At 46.8% G+C, this 18,561-nt stretch overlaps 1 long non-coding RNA gene across 1 annotated transcript in view; it reads left to right on the top strand.

The window, feature by feature from the left end:
- Positions 1-403: 403 nt before the first annotated feature.
- The window catches only part of LOC127051001 (uncharacterized), a 427,926-nt gene continuing 409,768 nt past the window's right edge, over positions 404-18,561 (top strand). Inside the window, exon 1 of the long non-coding RNA XR_007774369.1 lies at positions 404-537. This is a non-coding gene — a long non-coding RNA (uncharacterized LOC127051001). The remainder of the gene's footprint in view (positions 538-18,561) is intronic.

Genomic DNA, 18,561 nt, shown 5'->3' with positions numbered 1-18,561 from the left:
TCTAGGAGATTCCCTGCTTCAAGTCCTTGAAACACAAGTACCGAGAGATCAATCTCTCTCCCCCCTCACCCAGAGGGTATGCAAAGTCAGGCTTAGTAAATCTAACACAAAGAGATTCTCTCTTCCCCCCGTCTTCTTCCTCCCACCAATTCCCTGGTGAGCTGCAGACTCAATCCCCTTGAGCCCCCACTAAAAAAAAAAAAAAAATCCACAGGTCTTAAAAAGAAAGAAAAAGACATAAAATTGGTCTCTGTATCAAGGTGACAATATACAGGGTCAATTGCTTAAAAGAAAAAATGAATAAACAGCCTTATCCAAACAGAATACAATTTAACACATTCCAGCAACTACACACATGTAAATACAAAACAACAATATAAACCTATTGTCTTACTATCCTTGTACTTACAACTTGGAAACAGAAGATTAGAAAGCCTGGAGGTAGGAAAATCACTCTCAGAGCCAAGAGGGTCACCGAACCAAGACAAAGAACAAAGAACTCACACCCAAAACTTCCCTCCACCCAGATTTGAAAAAGTCTTGTTTCCTGATTGGTCCTCTGGTCAGGAGTTTGGTTCCCTTTGTTAACTCTTTACAGGTAAAAGAACGTTAACCCTTAGCTATCTGTTTATGACAAGAGCTCCCCAGCTCCTCTAGCCTTCCCCCAAACCTGCTCCCCTCCACTCTGCTCCACTCCCAGTACCCTGCTCAGCTCCCTAGCAGCCAGGCCTTTCTCTCTCTCTACAAGGCCCGGTTAGTCTGTTTGGGGCATGGCCCCAGCTGCAGCCACTTCCCCCAATCAGCCAGGGTTTTGCTCCCTTCCCCAGCCCCAGCCCTCTGCAGGGCTTTTCCAACCCCTTCTGGGCTGGAGCGGGTGCTCACCCTGCTCGAAGCCTCTTTCCCGCGAGTTCTCTCCGGGCTGCCGGTCTTCTACCAGGACCTCCTCTGGACCTGGAAGCTGTTCTCTGCGACCAGGTCCGTGGCAGCCACCAAGGGGGCCGACCTCCTCGCAGAGCCCCTGCTACACAATCCCCAGCTTCGTGTGCAGGTGGCGGAGTCCCCCACGGTGCGCCAGAGGTTGGTCCTGGCGGGAGCCACCAGGGTCGGAGACCTCCTGGAATAAGACCGGGGAGGCTGGCTGGATCCCCTGACGCTTGCTCACCGCATGGGGCTCTCCAGACCTTGCACTCCCCAGCGCGTACTCCAGGAGGTGGAGGCCGCTTTGCCGCCCGCTGCTCGGGCCTACCTAGACCGGGTCCTGAGGGAGGGCACGCCCCGCCCACCCCCCACCCCAAGCCCTCCAGACCTTTTCATTGGGCCTCTGCCCCATAGGCCCGACTGGCCCCCCCGCCCCTTCTCCGCAAGCCGGCTGCACGACCTGCAGCCGGTCCGTTTCCAAACCGCGCCAAGGAAACAACTCTACACGCTCGTGCTCCACACCCTTCACTTCCTCACCCTCGTGTCCCACCCCGATACGAAGTGGCGGGACTTCCTGCCACCTCTGGAGGGTGAGGAGCCCCGGTGGGTCAGCCTCTACTCCACCCTGGTCCCAAGGCCCACTGGGGATATCAGTTGGCGGCTCCTCCATGGGGCCGTGAGCACGGGCGTGTACTTGGCGCGGTTTACCCCTGTCCCGGACACCTGCCCTTCTGCGGCGTGAGGGAGACCCTGGCGCACGTTTACTTAGAGTGCGCCAGGTTGCAGCCCCTACACCGGCTCCTCACAGCCATCCTCTTACGTTTCTGGCTGCACTTTTCCCCTCACCTCCTTCTGTACGCACTCCCTATCCGTGGCCCCACGAAGTTCCGGGACCTCCTGGTCAACCTCCTCCTCGCCCTGGTAAAAAAGGCCATCCACGCGACCAGGGAGGGGAGGTTGGCCGATGGAGACTCCAGTGACTGTGGGGCTTGCTTCCGCTCCATGGTCCGATCACGCATCCGGACGGAGTTCCTCTGGGCGGCTTCCACTGGCTCCCTTGACGCCTTCGAGGAGCAGTGGGCGCTGTCCGGGGTTCTCTGCTCGGTGTCCCCGTCAGGTTCCCTCCTTCTGACCCTTTGACCTCACTCCTGTCCCTGTTCTTTTATTAGTTGTCCCCCGAACTCAGTGGGTTCTGAGGCCCTGTGGTTCCTCCCCTTGGGCTGGGGGAGGATCCTTTAGCAGTGGGCTGGCTTCGCCCGCCCACTTCCCAGACACCCAATAGATACAAGCCTCTTTCCCGCGAGATCTCTCCGGGCTTCCGGTCTTCTACCAGGACCTCCTCCGGACCTGGAAGCTGTTCTCTGCGACCAGGTCCGTGGCGGCCACTGAGGGGGCCGACCTCCTCGCGGAGCCCCTGCTACACAATCCCCAGCTTCGTGTGCAGGTGGCGGAGTCCCCCACGGTGCGCCAGAGGTTGGTCCTGGCGGAAGTTACCAGGGTCGGAGATCTCCTGGACTATGACCGGGGAGGCTGGCTGGATCCCCTGATGCTCGCTCAACGCATGGGGCTCTCCAGACCTTGTACTCCCCGGGGCGTACTCCGGGAGGTGGAGGCCGCTTTGCCGCCCGCTGCTCGGGCCTACCTCGACCGGGTCCTGCGGGAGGGCATGCTCCGCCCACCCCCTACCCCAAGCCCTCCGGACCTTTTCATCGGGCCCCTGCCCCGTAGGCCCGACTGGCCCCCCCGCCCCTTCTCCGCAAGCCGGCTGCACGACCTGCAGCTGGTCCGTTTCCAAACCGCGCCAAGGAAACAACTCTACACGCTCGTGCTCCACACCCTTCACTTCCTCACCCTCGTGTCCCACCCCGATACGAAGTGGCGGGACCTCCTGCCACCTCTGGAGGGTGAGGAGCCACGGTGGGCCAGCCTCTACTCCACCCTGGTCCCAAGGCCCACTGGGGATATCAGTTGGTGGCTCCTCCATGGGGCCGTGAGCACGGGCGTGTACTTGGCGCGGTTTACCCCTGTCCCAGACACCTGCCCCTTCTGCGGCGTGAGGGAGACCCTGGCGCACGTTTACTTAGAGTGCGCCAGGTTGCAGCCCCTGCACCGGCTCCTCATTAACATCCTCTTAAGTTTCTGGCTGCACTTTTCCCCTCACCTCCTTCTGCACGCACTCCCTATCCGTGGCTCCACGAAGTCCCGGGACCTCCTGGTCAACCTCCTCCTCGCCCTGGTGAAAAAGACCATCTACGCGACCAGGGAGAGGAGGTTGGCCGATGGAGACCCCGGCGACTGTGGGGCTTGTTTCCGATCCACGATCCGTTCACGCATCCGGGCGGAGTTCCTCTGGGCGGCATCCATTGGCTCCCTTGACGCCTTCGAGGAGCAGTGGGCGCTGTCCGGGGTTCTCTGCTCGGTGTCCCCGTCAGGTTCCCTTCTTATGACCCTTTGACCTCACTCCTGTCCCTGTTCTTTTATTAGTTGTCCCCCGAACTCAGTGGGTTCTGTGGTCCTGTGGGTCCTCCCCTTAGGCTGGGGGGGGGATCCTTTAGCAGTGGGCGGACTTCGCCCGCCCACTTCCCAGACACCCAATAGATACAAGCCTCTTTCATCTTATCCCACTTGATCATTTTGATCCATGGGACTGTAGTTCTCCACTGTTAGCTCAATTTAAAGGGAAGATTGCCATGACCTCCTTAGCTCACCTTCTTGTGCCGAAGCACTGAAGCTCACATGCTTCTTTAGAGGTGGACCTCAGAACACTTTTCACATCACATTAGCTGCAATACCAAGGTACAAGAGTGGCAGCCTTTCTTCTGAATTTCCCAGGTATTGAGGGTGTAAATTAGAACTTCCCTCTTATTATCTATAAGCCATAACTCCCAGTAAGGTGTATGGTTATACAGGCCAAATGATTTCAGCCACTTCAAGAAATGTAGGGACACCGACCATAGCTGTGCTTCAGGAACAGAACTGTTGCTTTATGATAAGATTTTTACGAAATAAATATATTCTAGTAAACATCACCATCCATACACTCTCATCTCTACACTGAAGATTGGTATTTTAGATCTGTTTTTTAGTTGTTTTGAGTCTGTTTGAATGCCTGACAACCAGTTTTTCAAAATTATCACAGTCCATGCTCACTTTCTCATTAATTAGCGTCTGTCTTTTGCTTTGTCCACATCTACATGCCTATTTACTGCAGTAACTCTGTGTCTGATTTTTCATCCACTGAAAATAATTGGGAGGTTTTCCTGAATGAAGACTGCAGAGTAGAGCCTAAAGTCACACTGAACTGTTATATTGGAAGCCTGCAGCCCTGCAGCATTCACCAGCCATTCAGATGCCTCCTTTCATAATGCCCACTTGACGCTTATTGGTAAGAATTTGTTATAGGACTGATTCCCAAGTCCTTTCCCATGTACTATAGCCATTGAAGCAAATGAGGTCTGTGTGTGCAATAACAGCTTTCAGTCTTATGTTGATATCTGGTGTGACACCAAGTCTCCTTAGCAAATCTGTTCTCTTGTATGTCTAGGCCCATCAAATGAAAATAGTAAAGAAATCATCCTCAATATGCATTTCCTACTATATTTTTTAATTGTACACTTCTAATAAAAATTCCAGTAGGCAGGGCCGGCTTTAGGAAGTGCGGGGCCCAATTCAAACATGGTCAGCGGGGCCCCAGCAGGGATGACTTAAAAAAAAAATTTAAAAAAAACCCTTTCATTTCTTAGCAACCAGTTCCCTTTAAAAAATTCTGATTTAAGGGATGTGCCACAGTATGTATTTTTTGTACCGATAGGGTTACCATACGTCTATATTTTCCCCGGATGCCAATTTAAGAACCAAAAAGCCTGACATGTCTGGGAAAATATGGATGTATGTTAATCCTACCTAAAGTTCTTTTTTAAAAAGATGGGTCTGAACTAGAAATGAACTCCGTTTCACATGTATGGGTCCCCCCCACTCCCTGGGGGTGTGCTAGGGTAACCAGATGTCCCAATTTTATAGGGACAGTCCCAATTTTAGGGTCTTTTTCTTATATAGGATCCTATTATGCCCCACCCCCGTTTCAATTTTTCACACTTGCTGTCTGGTCACCCTAGGGTGTGCACATGTGTAGGGCCCAGCTGCTCCCTCCCTCCCCTCCCCCATTGAAGCAGGTGTGCAGGTTATTGCCCTGGGAACTGCAGGGCACCAGTGGACATGGGGCTGGCTGGAGGTAGGGCAGGGGCTGATTGGAGGTAGGATCTGGCTGCAGGCAGGTCAAGAGGTGTGGGGCTGACTGGAGACAGGGGTGTGTGGGGTGGGCTGGCTGGCTTCAGGCAGTGCCACAGGGGATGCGGCATGGGTTGGCAGGGCTGGAGACAGAGGCGTGTGGGACTGGCTGGCTTCAGGCAGGGGTTGGCTGGAGACAAGGCAGGGGGTGCGGGGCTGGCTGCAGGCAAGGGCTAGCTGCAGGCAGTGCAGGGAGTGCGGGGGCAGGGGGTACAGCCCACCCTGTATGGTGAGTGCCCCTCTCTCCCCCACCAGGGTAGCAGCCGCAGTAGCAGGGGGCTCGGAGACTATTTAAAGGGCTCGGGGCTCCCTGCTTTCACTACCCTGTAAATAGCCGTGGGAGCCCTGGGGAAGCGACGGGGTTCCGGCGGCTATTTAAAGGACCAGGGCAGCAGAAGCAGCTGGAGCCCCAGCTCTTTAAATAGCCCCTGGAGCCCCCTGCTATCCCAGGGCTCTGGGGGCTATTTAAAGGGCGCACGACTCCCGTTCTTCTACTGTCCTGGCCCTTTAAATAGCCGAGGGAGCCATGGGGAAGTGGTGGGAGCCCTGGACTTTTAAATAGCCCCCAGAGCTCCGCAGCCCTACCCCAGGGCTCCAGCAGAGGGGCTTTGGTGGCAATGTAAAGGGCCTGGGGCTCCAGCCCTTGCTGGGAGCCCCAGGTCCTTTAAATTGCCCCCTAGGAAAGCCAGGCCACCCCGGTACAGTGCACTGGCTCTTGCCAGTACGCAGTACTGGGGCTTGGGGGCCTGATTCAGGGGAATTGGTTGAATTGGCCTAAAGCCGGCCCTGCCAGTAGGCACCACTGGAATATTTTGGTTTGTCTCTGTCATTTTCTACTGTTTGTTTGCTATTGCTTCTGCAGGAAGGAAAATCAACATCCCCAGGAGCCAGTATACCAGTAGACCTCTTTCTCTGTTCCAAAACCTAGCTACCAAACAGGATCGGTTGGAACCACTTAAAAAACTTCATTAGGATAATGCCACTGGTGAGCAATGCACTTTGCAGACATTGTTTCCTGCCCCAGAGAGCCTACATTCTATGACCTCGGTCCAGAACACAATTCACCATCCATTGACTTCAGTAGAACTACTTCCCTTAGCAAGCTTGTGCTCATGCTTAAGTGTTTGCAGGATTGGGGTTTAAACAGGAAAAATACAGGTAAATGGGATATGGAATGCAGCCTGAGAACAAAGTGAATATGCTGTTCTGTACAAGATGTGGTGTTGCACTCCATATGTTTTATGGAAATATGCTTATGAGTGTGAATATGATGTAACTGGATTATGCTTTATGCAAAAGGTCTCTTGTAAGGTATCATAACAACAGTTATAATCTACTAAATATATTCCTCCTATTTGTATGCATGTATCATTCTTGTATCTGAAGCTAGAAATATGAAGTATAATTCTGAGGTCCTATTGTAATTATGCAAAATGTGGGCCATGAATGGTGGTTTAGAATCTTGATGGCTCCCATTGACTAGGACAATTGATTGTCAATGATTTATTTACTGCGTGTGGGCCAACCCAGGAAGAATGGAAACTAGAGGTCTTACAGTGACATGTGACCATGCCACATGATACTGGAATCCATCATAATTCTTGTACTTTTCCATCGATGAGGTGGGGGTGGGGACAAGCACAGACAAAGATTCCCGCCTTCTGCCAAAGCTATAAAAGCGGGTGGAGCAGAACAAAAGAGGCTGCCAGTCACGAGAAAACCCCTGCTTACCATCTGAGATGTCTGCTGGATCTAACAAAGACTGTACCAGGGAAAGGATTGGGCCCAGACTAGGAAGGGGTCCAGTCTGTGAAAGAAGCTTATTGGAACATCTTTGAGGGTGACATATTACCTATAATCAGTTTCTTAATATATTCGGCTTAGACTTGCAAATTTGTTTTATTTTGCTTTTGTGACTTACTTTGTTCTGTCTATTATTACTTGAAACCATCTAAATCCTACTTTTTATACTTGATAAAATCACTTTTGTTCATTAATAAACCCAGAGTAAGTGATTAATACCTGGAGGAGCACTAACAGCTGTGCATATCTCCCTATCAGTGTTGTAGAGGGAGGATAATTTATGAATTTATCCTGTATAAACTTTATACAGAAACTGGATATCTGGGTGATGGAGATAGGCAACCTATTGAGATGTTTCCACTTAAGGCCTGCAGCTTTTGGGGTGTGGTCCAGACTCTGGGTCTGGGTTGCAGCTGGCTAGTGTGTCTGGCTCAACAAGACAGGGTTCTGGAAGTCCCAAGCTGGCAGGGAAAATGGGCTCAGAGGTAATTTCAGCACATCAGGTGTCAGTCCCCAGGAGATTGCAGGTTTGGTCACACATCACTTTGTTAACTCCAAGGTATTCATTTTTATTTTGTTAATTGTAATTTCAGTTAAATTAATGGATTCTGAGGTGAGGCACAAGAGCAGGGCTAGATAGTTTTGATGGAAGGCTTTCTGAAAGAAATGAGTTTTGAAGAGTATGATGGGAAAATCCGACACATGAAAGTGTAAGTATGGTCCGGAGAAGCCAGTTAATCTGCCCGCTGGCACCAGGAGGGTGGGCCAGGCCTAGCTAGAAATAAAGCCCAGCTGGGGAAGAGCTGGGTTTTGCTATAAAGAGCTGGGTGAGCCTAGTTAGACAGAGGAAACATAGAGGAGAGGAGGTGGGCAGTTTCCAGTCTCTGAGAAGCCACCTGAAGGGGAAAGGAGAAAAGACCAGACAGGCTCCAATGGTGAGCTAGAGGCCTAAGTGAAGCCTGCCTGACCCCCTGAGTAAGGGGAGGAATGGGCTATCCCCAGGACTGGGGGTCTGTGTGGCGAACTGAGACACAGAAGGATGGTCTAAAGTAATAGAGACTTGCCTGTGGTGAGCTGTTGGTCAGCCAGGCTAAAAGCCTGTTTTTTGTATAAATTACTTTAGGATTTTGGTAAAAGACTGTGGTCCCAGAAGGGGCAGGACTCTCCAAAATGGTCTTGCTGGGGGAGGCGAGGGAGGGAGGAGGAGGCAGGACACTCTTGGCTGGAGCAGGCTAAAAGACTGTGGAGGATACCAATGTAAAATTTGCTGCAGTACCACAGCCAGCCAGGAGGGGATATGTTGGGATGGCAATTCTGCCAGGAGGAGTATAAAATGCTTACAACACTGCTACTAATATATTTGCCTGGCTTCTAAATCTGCCTCTGCTCCCATTTCTGTTGTAGTTAATTTGAGCTGCAGGTGCTCAGCATTCTTATTAAGCTGTCCAAATATGGATTTAGGTGCCCAACTTTAGGCACCTAGGTTTGAAAACTTTGGCCTAAGTACTTACATTTTTGGTGGGAAGAGGACTAACCATTTTAAAAATCTTTATGTCTTAACACTTTAAAAGCAGGCACTTAAAATGTTTTGATACCCTCTCCTCAACACTACATCAAACAGTGCAGTTATAGTGCATTACTTGGTAGTTTGAAAGTACTCGCCCCCTCTTGTATCAGACCATTGCTTACACAAACACAGACAGAGAGAGAGAGAGAGAGCAACTGAATGAAATAAATTTCACTGAATATTTCAACTGAATATTACAGAAACAAACACGTTTAAAGAAAAAAACTTGTGCATACACATTAGATATTTAATGGGCTGTTTCTTTGTATGTACAGTATACATCCATTTCTATAGCAGAAATCTCTCCTCTTTGAGCAAAAACATTAACCTTCTGCAGTTCACCTTGGTTTGCAAATGGTAAAAATCAATTCACTTAAGATGAATTTCAACTTTTAACTAGCTCGCTACATTATCTCAGCTGGAAAAGCCATGAGCTGAAATGCACGGAGCTGGCACTGATGAAATGCTTTCAGAGTTCACATACTGATGAATGGGACAACTTGGACAGTATCTCAATTGCTAGCAACAGCAAATGGAGCAGCCCATTTCTTAGAGATACAGTATAAAACTGTTGTAGAAAATCTACGGAAGAGGACTCTGCATTGTTTCAGCTTCCTCCATAAGATCCAGTAAAAATCACTGATATTTTTTTTTCTGGACTTCTGCAGTGCAGAAGTGACGCTGACACTAAGTGTTTTTGTTTTTTGGTTTTTTATTGCACACATGTGCCAGATCACTGATCTGCAAACCCTTACTCCTGCGAGTAGTCCTTACTCCCACGAGTATCCCACTGAAGTCAATGGGACTATTCATGGCAGCAGGATACTGCCTACTACTAGCATGAATAAAAGTTTGTAGAAACAGGCCCTATGTTGAGTGAAAAGGTAGGGTAGAAAAAATGTGTGTTCCAAAGTTCACACACCAATATGATTCTTATCTGATAGATTTTATTTGCTATAATACTTGGCTGTCTTTTGTAGAAAGTCAAGAAGGACCAAACCAGTTTAGATTCTGATGGCATTTTCTATTGTTGAACTCCTTTCAGGAGTTAGAATCTGGCTATTTATTTTGCACTTAAATATTGTCCTTTACTTTTGCTTTCACGATGTATATCACCTCTCAGCCGTGATATTGAGTTGTTAGATGTACTCTGCTGTTACAGTGATGGGTATGGTATAAAATCCTAAGTAGATAAAGATTTTTTTAAATAAAAAAACCCCGTAAATTATTTTTGTCTTTTAAGTTTTCAAAGTGAAATAGGGATGTTTGAATGCACAGAGGGCCTGAACCAAAGCCCACTGCAGTCAAAGGAAAGACTCCTGCCACTCTGGCCCAATCACTAATTATTCTGTTTATTCTGAATCGTTGACACATACAGATTTGCAGAGTCATGGCTCAGAAAAGATGTGATTCACCTTGGGGCATCCACAGAGCAGAAGGTACAAGCAGTAACTTCTTGGAAATATTGCATTGTAATGAAATATATTTTTATATTTAATAGGGTGGTAAGAATTAGTTGTTCCCGAAAGAAACCTTACTTCGTACAGACTTTACTATGCAGTGGATTTGTGTTTTACTGTATAATTCACTGTTAAACCCCATTTAGAGTCTGATCCAAAGCCTATTAAAGTCAGTGGAAAGACTCCTATTGATGTCAATGGAGTTTGGATCAAGCTCTTATTGAATGACATCGTTGTGAAACTTCAGCTATATATTTTTAATTAACTGTTTTTAGTTTGCAGGACAAGATTACCAACAGCATGTCAAAACTTGGGGAGAAATCCCCTGATACCTAGCTTTTGCCCATGATCACAATGTTATATCATAATTTCACAAGAACTTATGCTGAGATGCCTCAAAAAAGTCTACAGAGCATCCCACTGCAATGAAGGTCAATAAAGTGTGCCATGATTTTTATATGGAATGTTTACCAAAAAAAGTATATCAAAGTCAATAGACTTCCAGCTCCTGTTAAGTAAAAGGATATTGATTGGTAAAGATTTCTTTATCCAAGTGGAATGTGTGTAAATTTCAGTGGAAGGGATAACAAGTATGGAAAAGTTAGAGTGTGAACTGCACACATCTTCAGGAGCAGGGTCATTATTTAACAAGCACACAGTTGTGGCTGTTATGGAAGAACACAGTGGATAGGGGTAGTCCTGACCCACCCATTGGCATCAATGAATTTACTCCCAGAAGTAGGGATTATTTGTGAAGTAACAATTGTGGCATTGGATCTACTGTCTCACCTGGCATTCAGATGTAATTTTTTTCAAGCACCACTCAAACTGCATAGAAACTAAGGCTGGAACTGCAGCCAGGTTGACCCCAGTTTTACAAAGCTCTTAGAGGACACCTAAATCTAGAGTCAACTCAAAAAGTATAATATTTTATCAGCTGGGGGGACATATTGACAATGTGTGAATCTGGGCGTCGGTATCTAACAGCTGTCACTCTGCACCTCATAGGATTGGGTCCATAACAGCTCTGAGCATCTCCTCGTTTCCTCCTCTTTTTAATGAACTTCTCCTACCATACACCTGGCATTGAGATGTCTCTCCCTCTAGGGAAGGAGCCATGCAATCTCTCTGCTTGTCTTATCCATAAGGCAGAACTCCTGTCCCAGAGGTAAGCATCCAAACTAGCTCTTTGGGCATCGCACTAGACCAGTGGTTCTCAAACTGTGGGTCAGGACTCCAAAGTGGGTTGCAACCCCATTTTAATGGGGTTGCCCAGGCTGGCTTAGACTTGCTGGAGTCTGGGGCAGAAGCCAAAGCCTCAACCCCACCGCCTGGGGCCAAAGCCCCAGGGTTTCAGCCCTGGGCAGCAGGGATCAGGTTACAAGCCCCTTGCCTAGGGCTGAATCCCTTGGGCTTTGGCTTTTACCCTCCACCCAGGGTGGCAGGACTTGGCTGGGCTCCAGCTTCAGTCCCCCTTCCTGGGGTCATGTAGTAATTTTTGTTGTCAGAAGGGGGTCATGGTGCACTGAAGTTTGAGAACCCCTGTACAAGATAGTCAGGCTAGCCTTTCAAGTTTCATGTATGTAGTTTACATTTTTCTTCGGCCACAAGCAGGTTTCAGGGGGTCCTCCAACCATGGTCAGTGTTAGACTCACTGGGGCCCAGAGCAGAAAGCCAAAGCCTCACTGAATGGGGCTGAAGCTCGGGCCCTGAGCTCCATCACCTAGGGCTGAGGCCAAAGCCTGAGCAATGTAGCTTTGCAGGGGGCCCTGTGGCATGGGGCCCCAGGCAATTGCCCTGCATGCTATCCCCTGTAACGATGCTGGTTCTGGCAGGACCCAACTTCACGTGCCAATTTAGGACAAATTGCTTAAAGCAGGGCAGTTACAGCCCAAGGCTGGAATTTTTCCACTTCTAAGGCAAACCAAACCAGCCAGACAGAGAGGACTTTGGTTTTAGCCCACTGGCTAACCACAAGTCACACAAGCAATTCCCTTAAACAGTCCAGTCTCCCAGTATCACCACCAGTGCCCCTCATTAAGGGGACAAATGGTTATGAAAACCAATACCACAGTAAAAGAAAAAAGGTTCTCCCGATCCCAAAGGACCAAGCCCCAGACCCAGGTTAATATACAAATCAGATCTTACCCACAAATTACACTGATGCCAATTCTTTAGAATCTAAAATCTAAAGGTTTATTCATAAAAGGAAAAAGATATAGATGAGAGTTAGAATTGGTTAAATGGAATCAATTACATATAGTAATGGCAAAGTTTTGGTTCAGGCTTGTAGATGTGATAGAATAAACTGCAGGTTCAAATCAAGTCTCTGGAGTACATCCCCAGCTGGGATGGGTCATCAGTCCTTTGTGTAAAGCTTCCGTTTGCAGCAAAGTCCCTCCAGAGGTAAGAAGCAGGATTGAAGACAAGATGGAGATGAGGCATCAGCCTTTTATAGTCTCTTCCAGGTGTAAGAACAACTTTTTGTTCTTACTGTGAAAAATTACAGCAAAATGGAGTTTGGAGTCACATGGGCAAGTCCCTGCATACTTTGCTGAGTCACAAGGTGTATCTGCCTTCTTTCAATGAGTTAATTGTGCAGGTGATGGTCCTTAATAAGCCATCAAGCAGGCTAGGAAGCAGACTAGGCAGAGCTGACACCAACTTGTCTGGGGTGTCACCGAGAAGCATAGCATAAGTTTGAAATACAGACAATATAGAGCCAATATTCATAACTTCAACTACAAAAATGATACACACATATAGACAGCATAATCATAACCAGCAAACCATAACCTCTTCATAGACCCCTTCCACAACAACCTTTATACAATATTTGCTGCAAATGTATAACAGTGGTCGCAACAGTGATCTATACAGTTACAGATTATGTTAATAACGTCACACTCCCGCAACGCCAACCCTGTCTTTTATATGCAGAAAACCAATTATTGTCGCACAGGTGGGCCATGGATTTTTTATAATATTTTTGGGCGGAGCCCTCAGAAAGAAAAAGGCTGACAACCCCAGGTCTATAGGCCTACTGTGTCGGGGATGGCATGATGACAACAAGGCCATCTCTATCCTGTATAGTCATCAGGGAAAAGCTTAGTTAAGGTAGAGTTAATAATAATTCTGACCACAAAACAGCACGCTGTGATCAGCATGGCCTTCCTGAATGTGAGCTTTTAAAGACCAAACTGAAAAACTCAGAAATCTGGTGGCACTACCAACACAAGATAAGCACACAACCTTAACTGCACCATCAGGGATGCCAGGAGAAACTGTGAACATCACAGTATCTACAGAAAACTATTCTGTGAGGGCTATATGTGGAGCACTAATAGCTGAGACATCAGACTTTATTGGGTCTGTGGTAAAAGTAAAGTGTAAAGAAATCTACCTAACTAGTCCTTGAGATTTGAGATCCAGGAGCAGAATTTTAAGAGCCAAAAATGGCAGGATAGCAGCAATCACCAGTATTCCCAATGACCAGCTTAGACAACCATCCATGGGAAGCCAAGCTGCATACCCAGCAGAGGTAAGATAAGAACTAGGAAGCAATACAAAAACACAGGGATGTTATATTTCCCTGTTCTAGCTTCATAAAATATATTTTAAATGTGAGACTACCCTTAAAAATCCTTATGGCATGTTGTCCAACAAGCCTAGACTACACAAATTAACTAGCAAAGAATCCTGTGGCACCTTATAGACTAACAGACATTTTGGAGCATGAGCTTTCGTGGGTGAATACCCACTTCCTCAGATGCATGTAGTGGAAATTTCCAGGGGCAGGTATATATATGCAAGCAAGCTAGAGCTAATGAGGTTAGTTCAATCAGGGAGGATGAGGCCCTGTTCTAGCAGTTGAGGTGTGAAAACCAAGGGAGGAGAAACTGGTTCCGTAGTTGGCAAGCCATTCACAGTCTTTGCTTAATCCTGAGCTGATGGTGTCAAATTTGCAGATGAACTGAAGCTCAGCAGTTTCTCTTTGAAGTCTGGTCCTGAAGTTTTTTTGCTGCAGGATGGCCACCTTAAGGTCTGCTATAGTGTGGCAACCTCCCTGGCAAGATGGAGTTTACAAAATGGTGATTCAGAGTCCATTTCGAATTGCTACTATACCCTTACAAATTATGTATTGGGTTTAACATACACATATTTTAATAAACTATAATGGTATAACAAATCACACCCAACACTTTGTCAAGGGCTTTAATTAAATACATTATTTATCATTTTTGTGAATCATCAAATATTAAAACAAACAAAAATCCCAAACAAACCACATACAGATGGCTTTGTATGTATTGACGTTATAATGACACTGGAACCCCTTGATATTGCATATACAAGCACAGACGGAGTAAGGCCACCAAATACATGAAGCACCCAGTGCTGGGAGGGGGAGAGGCATATAGCTCACAACTGTGCATTTTCTGTGGACAATACATATTGGTTTTACATTGCTTGGGGATGCTGGGGGAGGATTTAGCAGCTGGGATGGGGTTTAGGAGCATGGAAAGAAATGTGGATGTTTTTCACAGGAGAGGAGGGAACTTTCATCCTTACGGCTCCTTATAAAGGCTCTTTAAGCCTTGCTGCCTTTGTGTTATAGCTCAGAGGGGCACCTACTCGAGTTGTCAGCAAGGTAATATGTACTGGAATATGGGTATTTTAGATTACAGTAGGGCCATTCTTAAATTTTGAAATTCTTGTAACAGTCAATATTGACCTTTTAAGGGAGTCTGCCAAGGCATTCTGGGATTTGTAGTTGACAGTTGATGGGAGCTGCGGGCTTCATAGCAACGCATGCTGGAAAGGAAGACAATATAAAGGAAAACCCATCTGCTTGGTGTGGGGAAAGACATAGGAATAAGAGAGAAGGCCTGCTGGGTGATAGAGGCAGAGTAAAACTGCTGTGCTTGATACTGCAGGGTTTGATTTTTCTTTTCTAGCCCAAAGGAATGGAAAGAAGCAGTGAGGAGGAGACAAGAATTTTATCTGGAATATTCTGTGCAGAGGGCAGGGCAGCTCATCTAGAAAGGCCCAGAGACATCCAGACAAAGGGTGTGGCAGTTCCAGGGTATGCTCTGAAGCTGTGGGCTACCTACCTGGCTGATCACACCCAGTCACCCTCAGAAAGCTGAGCCAATCAGAATGTGATGCAGGAGGGTTATAAATATATGTTTTAACCTATTGAGATTGCAGCTGATTAAGACGGGCCCTAGCTGTGAGGGCTGGGTCCCAATAACTGTTCCACTTTAGATTCCGGCTACAGATTTCTGCATCACTAGCAACGGAAGGGACTAATCAGCTAACAACCCAAGGGCTGAAATGCTGCTAGCTGTGGAGATTCCCCAGACTGTCTGTTTGAGGACAAGGCTCAAAAATGTTTTGAAAGGTATAAGATGCTGCCACTCTGCTCAAGCTCTGTAAAGTCCAGGGTGGCCACATTATAAAGACTGAGAAAACATCTCTGAGAGATGATCAGAGGAGGGAATGTGCACACGGGTGTGTATGTATGTATGCTTAAGTATGGAATTATAGATGTTAAATTTAAATAGGTAGCAGCAACAAGGGGGGAAGTCTGTATGAGGAACACCAGTAGATTTTCATAATATTCCTAATACTATTTACAATGTTTTTATACTCTTTACAATGTTTTCTATGTGCACTGAATGTTTGTTTACTAAGAAACTTAGATGCTCTCTCTGTCTGAAGATGACTGGGAAATATTAACACCTACATATCACGGTTTTATACAGTATTACAATTAGTTACGCAGCAGGCGTGGAGGTTTAGGGGTATTCGGTTTAGTCAGAGAGAAGGAAATTGGGGTAATGGCCAGATCTAATGGCAACAGGAAGTAAAGCCACCCTCATATACCTTGTATGTGCAGGGTCATGCAAACTCCCTTCCCACCTCCATGTGAATCCTCCACACCTGGCTGCCTCACTACAACCCCATTCTGTTTTGATAGCCCTCACTCCAACACCTGTTTGTAAGGCACTGTAGCCACCAGTGGCTAGTGTTAGACTAGTATGAGGATATTTCTACAGCTTCTTCAGTGTAGGTTAAGAAACCCAGGCCTGTCCCATGTTTTAAATCATTTTGTAACCCACCAGATAATGTGTGTGACAGGTCCCCTCTGTGCCTGATCCACAAAGGACAGGAGTCTATTACCACCCCAATCTACAAAGCCCAGTTCTTCAGCTCAAGCTGTAGTTCCTCATGCTTTTAGCTCTGGGGATCCCTGGTGTCACCCAAGATGGCAGTTGTTTCAGTTTACCAAAGATGTGGTAGACCATTGTAATACAGCCACTTAATGATAACAATGAGACATCCATTATTCTATTCCTCCTCCACTCTCCTTTAGTCATTCTGCGTATTTTCCTCTCTGGATTTCAGGCTTGTGGTAGTTTGAATCCATGAATTTCACTTTCCCTCCTTTTCCACCATTCCTTTCATTTTCTATTGACAGCCATTTTATAGGGATTAAAGGTAGGCTCAAACCTCCAGTGTCCAGGGGGCTGGTGTGAGCCCCAGACACAAAACCACAATGGTGCGTATATCTCATTTGCATTACCCAGTCTGTGGAATCTGTAAATCATTGGAAGTGAGACGATGAAATGGTGCTGGAGCAGAAGAAAACAGCCAGGAGAGACTACTCTTGTGTCCTTTGGAAAGGGGGAAGAGCCCCTACCTCCAGTGGATTAAAGTTAAACAGATTTACACTGCCAGGACCCCAGGCCTCTAATTGGGGCCTTTAATTCTTGGAAGCCAGGATGATTTGGAGCAGATGCTTCCAGATTACTGCGAGGACATAAAGGGGGGAGGGTCATAGGAAGAACAGGATGAATTAGAGCCACCCTGATGGCTGGGCAGGTCCCTGCATAACCCCAGAATTAGGAGGGCAAAAGTGGCTGAAAGCTAACTTTACTTACCTGCCAGTCCTGGGAATGGAGTAACTGAGAAGCCGGCCCACAGCCTTGCCGGGTATTGGTGTTGTACAGGATTTTCCTAAAGACTTGTTATTGGAAGGACAAAAACATATGAAATTGCCAAAGATAATTTATTTTCACTCCCAATTCCAAACATGTGTGAACATTTTCTGAGTGGTGGCAGCAATGGTAGCACCTGAAATGCTGACAGGAAATGAAACTTGGCTGTAAACACTGAAAGCGCTTTTGAGAAGAACTGCTGCTTCTGTGATTCACTTTCAGTCTCTGGCCAGACAGCCAAATCCTTCTGCATAACAACTGAGAGCCAAAACCTGCCCCAACTATGCTCATGCAGACATGGGCTGATTAAGCCCAATAACAGGGTGCAAGGTAGAGACATACCCATAGTGATGGGTGGCAAAAAGAACGATCACTTCTGATGGCTGTGTTTGGTGAACTTTTTTCCTTATTAATTATAATGGGAGACAAAACAGTGAGAATTGAATTGGTAGGGACCTGAATGAGTAGGTTGCTGAGCTCCCTGTCCAAAGTCATAAGCATTCTCAACTCCCAGTGGGTCCAGGGCTAGGGAAGGGCACGCAGTAGTTTGCAGGAGAAGCTCTGAGCTTTGCTGGCTTAGGGCAGGTCTACACTCTATATTTGCTGCACCACTGTAGTGCTTCTGGTGAAGACACTCTAAGCTGCTGATCTTAATAACTCCACCTCCACGAGAGGCAGTAGCTCTGTCAACAGGAGAAGCTCTCCTGACATCATAGCATGGTCTACATCAGTGCTTAGGTTGGTATAACTATGTTCCGGAGGCGTGGATTATTTACACCCCTGTGCGACATAGTAATATTGGAGTAATTCTGTAGTGTAGACCATGGTTTAGGTCCTGAGTCCCTAGACCTCTGGAAAAGAATGTCACTGCTTAAACAATTGTGTATGGGAGCTGCACCAGCTTCCTATGCTGACCCCTTCTCAGGTGCAGTTGGTTTGTCCCACAAAAATCCAGAATCTTAAAAAATATTAAACATAGTTCCATCTGTGCAGTTTGATATTAGCTATCTAGTGAGTCCATCTCCATATCTGTTAACATTCCCATTTCCCAACAGAATGCCACTTTGTCAAGCCAGATAAACTTGTTAACTTTCAGGCTATATTTCTTGCATTCCTTCAGCTTACTAAATTTCTGATCTTTAAACACACACTACTGATTTCTTTGTCTAAACTCAGCTCTAAACATTAGGAGTCCAAACTCTTTAACTTGTTAAACAACTTGTTTTCAACTTGTTAAACAAGTTTAAAAAGTATGGGCTAGATGAATGGACTATAAAATGTATAGAAACCTGCTAGATTGTCGGACTCAATGGGCAGCGATCAACAGCTCAATGTCTAGTTAACAGACAGTATCAAGCAGAGTGTCCCAGGGGTTGGTCCTGCGGCCATTTTGTTCAACATTTTTATTAATGATCTAGATGATGGGATTAATTGCCCTCTCAGCAAATTCACAGGTGACACTCAGCTGGGGAGAGAGGTAGATATGCTGGAGCGTAGGGATGGGTCCAGAGTGACTTAGACA

This window comes from Gopherus flavomarginatus, chromosome 5 (genome assembly GCF_025201925.1).
Source record: "Gopherus flavomarginatus isolate rGopFla2 chromosome 5, rGopFla2.mat.asm, whole genome shotgun sequence".
Classification (NCBI taxonomy): Eukaryota; Metazoa; Chordata; order Testudines; family Testudinidae; genus Gopherus; species Gopherus flavomarginatus.
The sequence above is the reverse complement of the archived record's forward strand: the minus strand, read 5'-3'. Positions and strand labels throughout refer to the sequence as shown.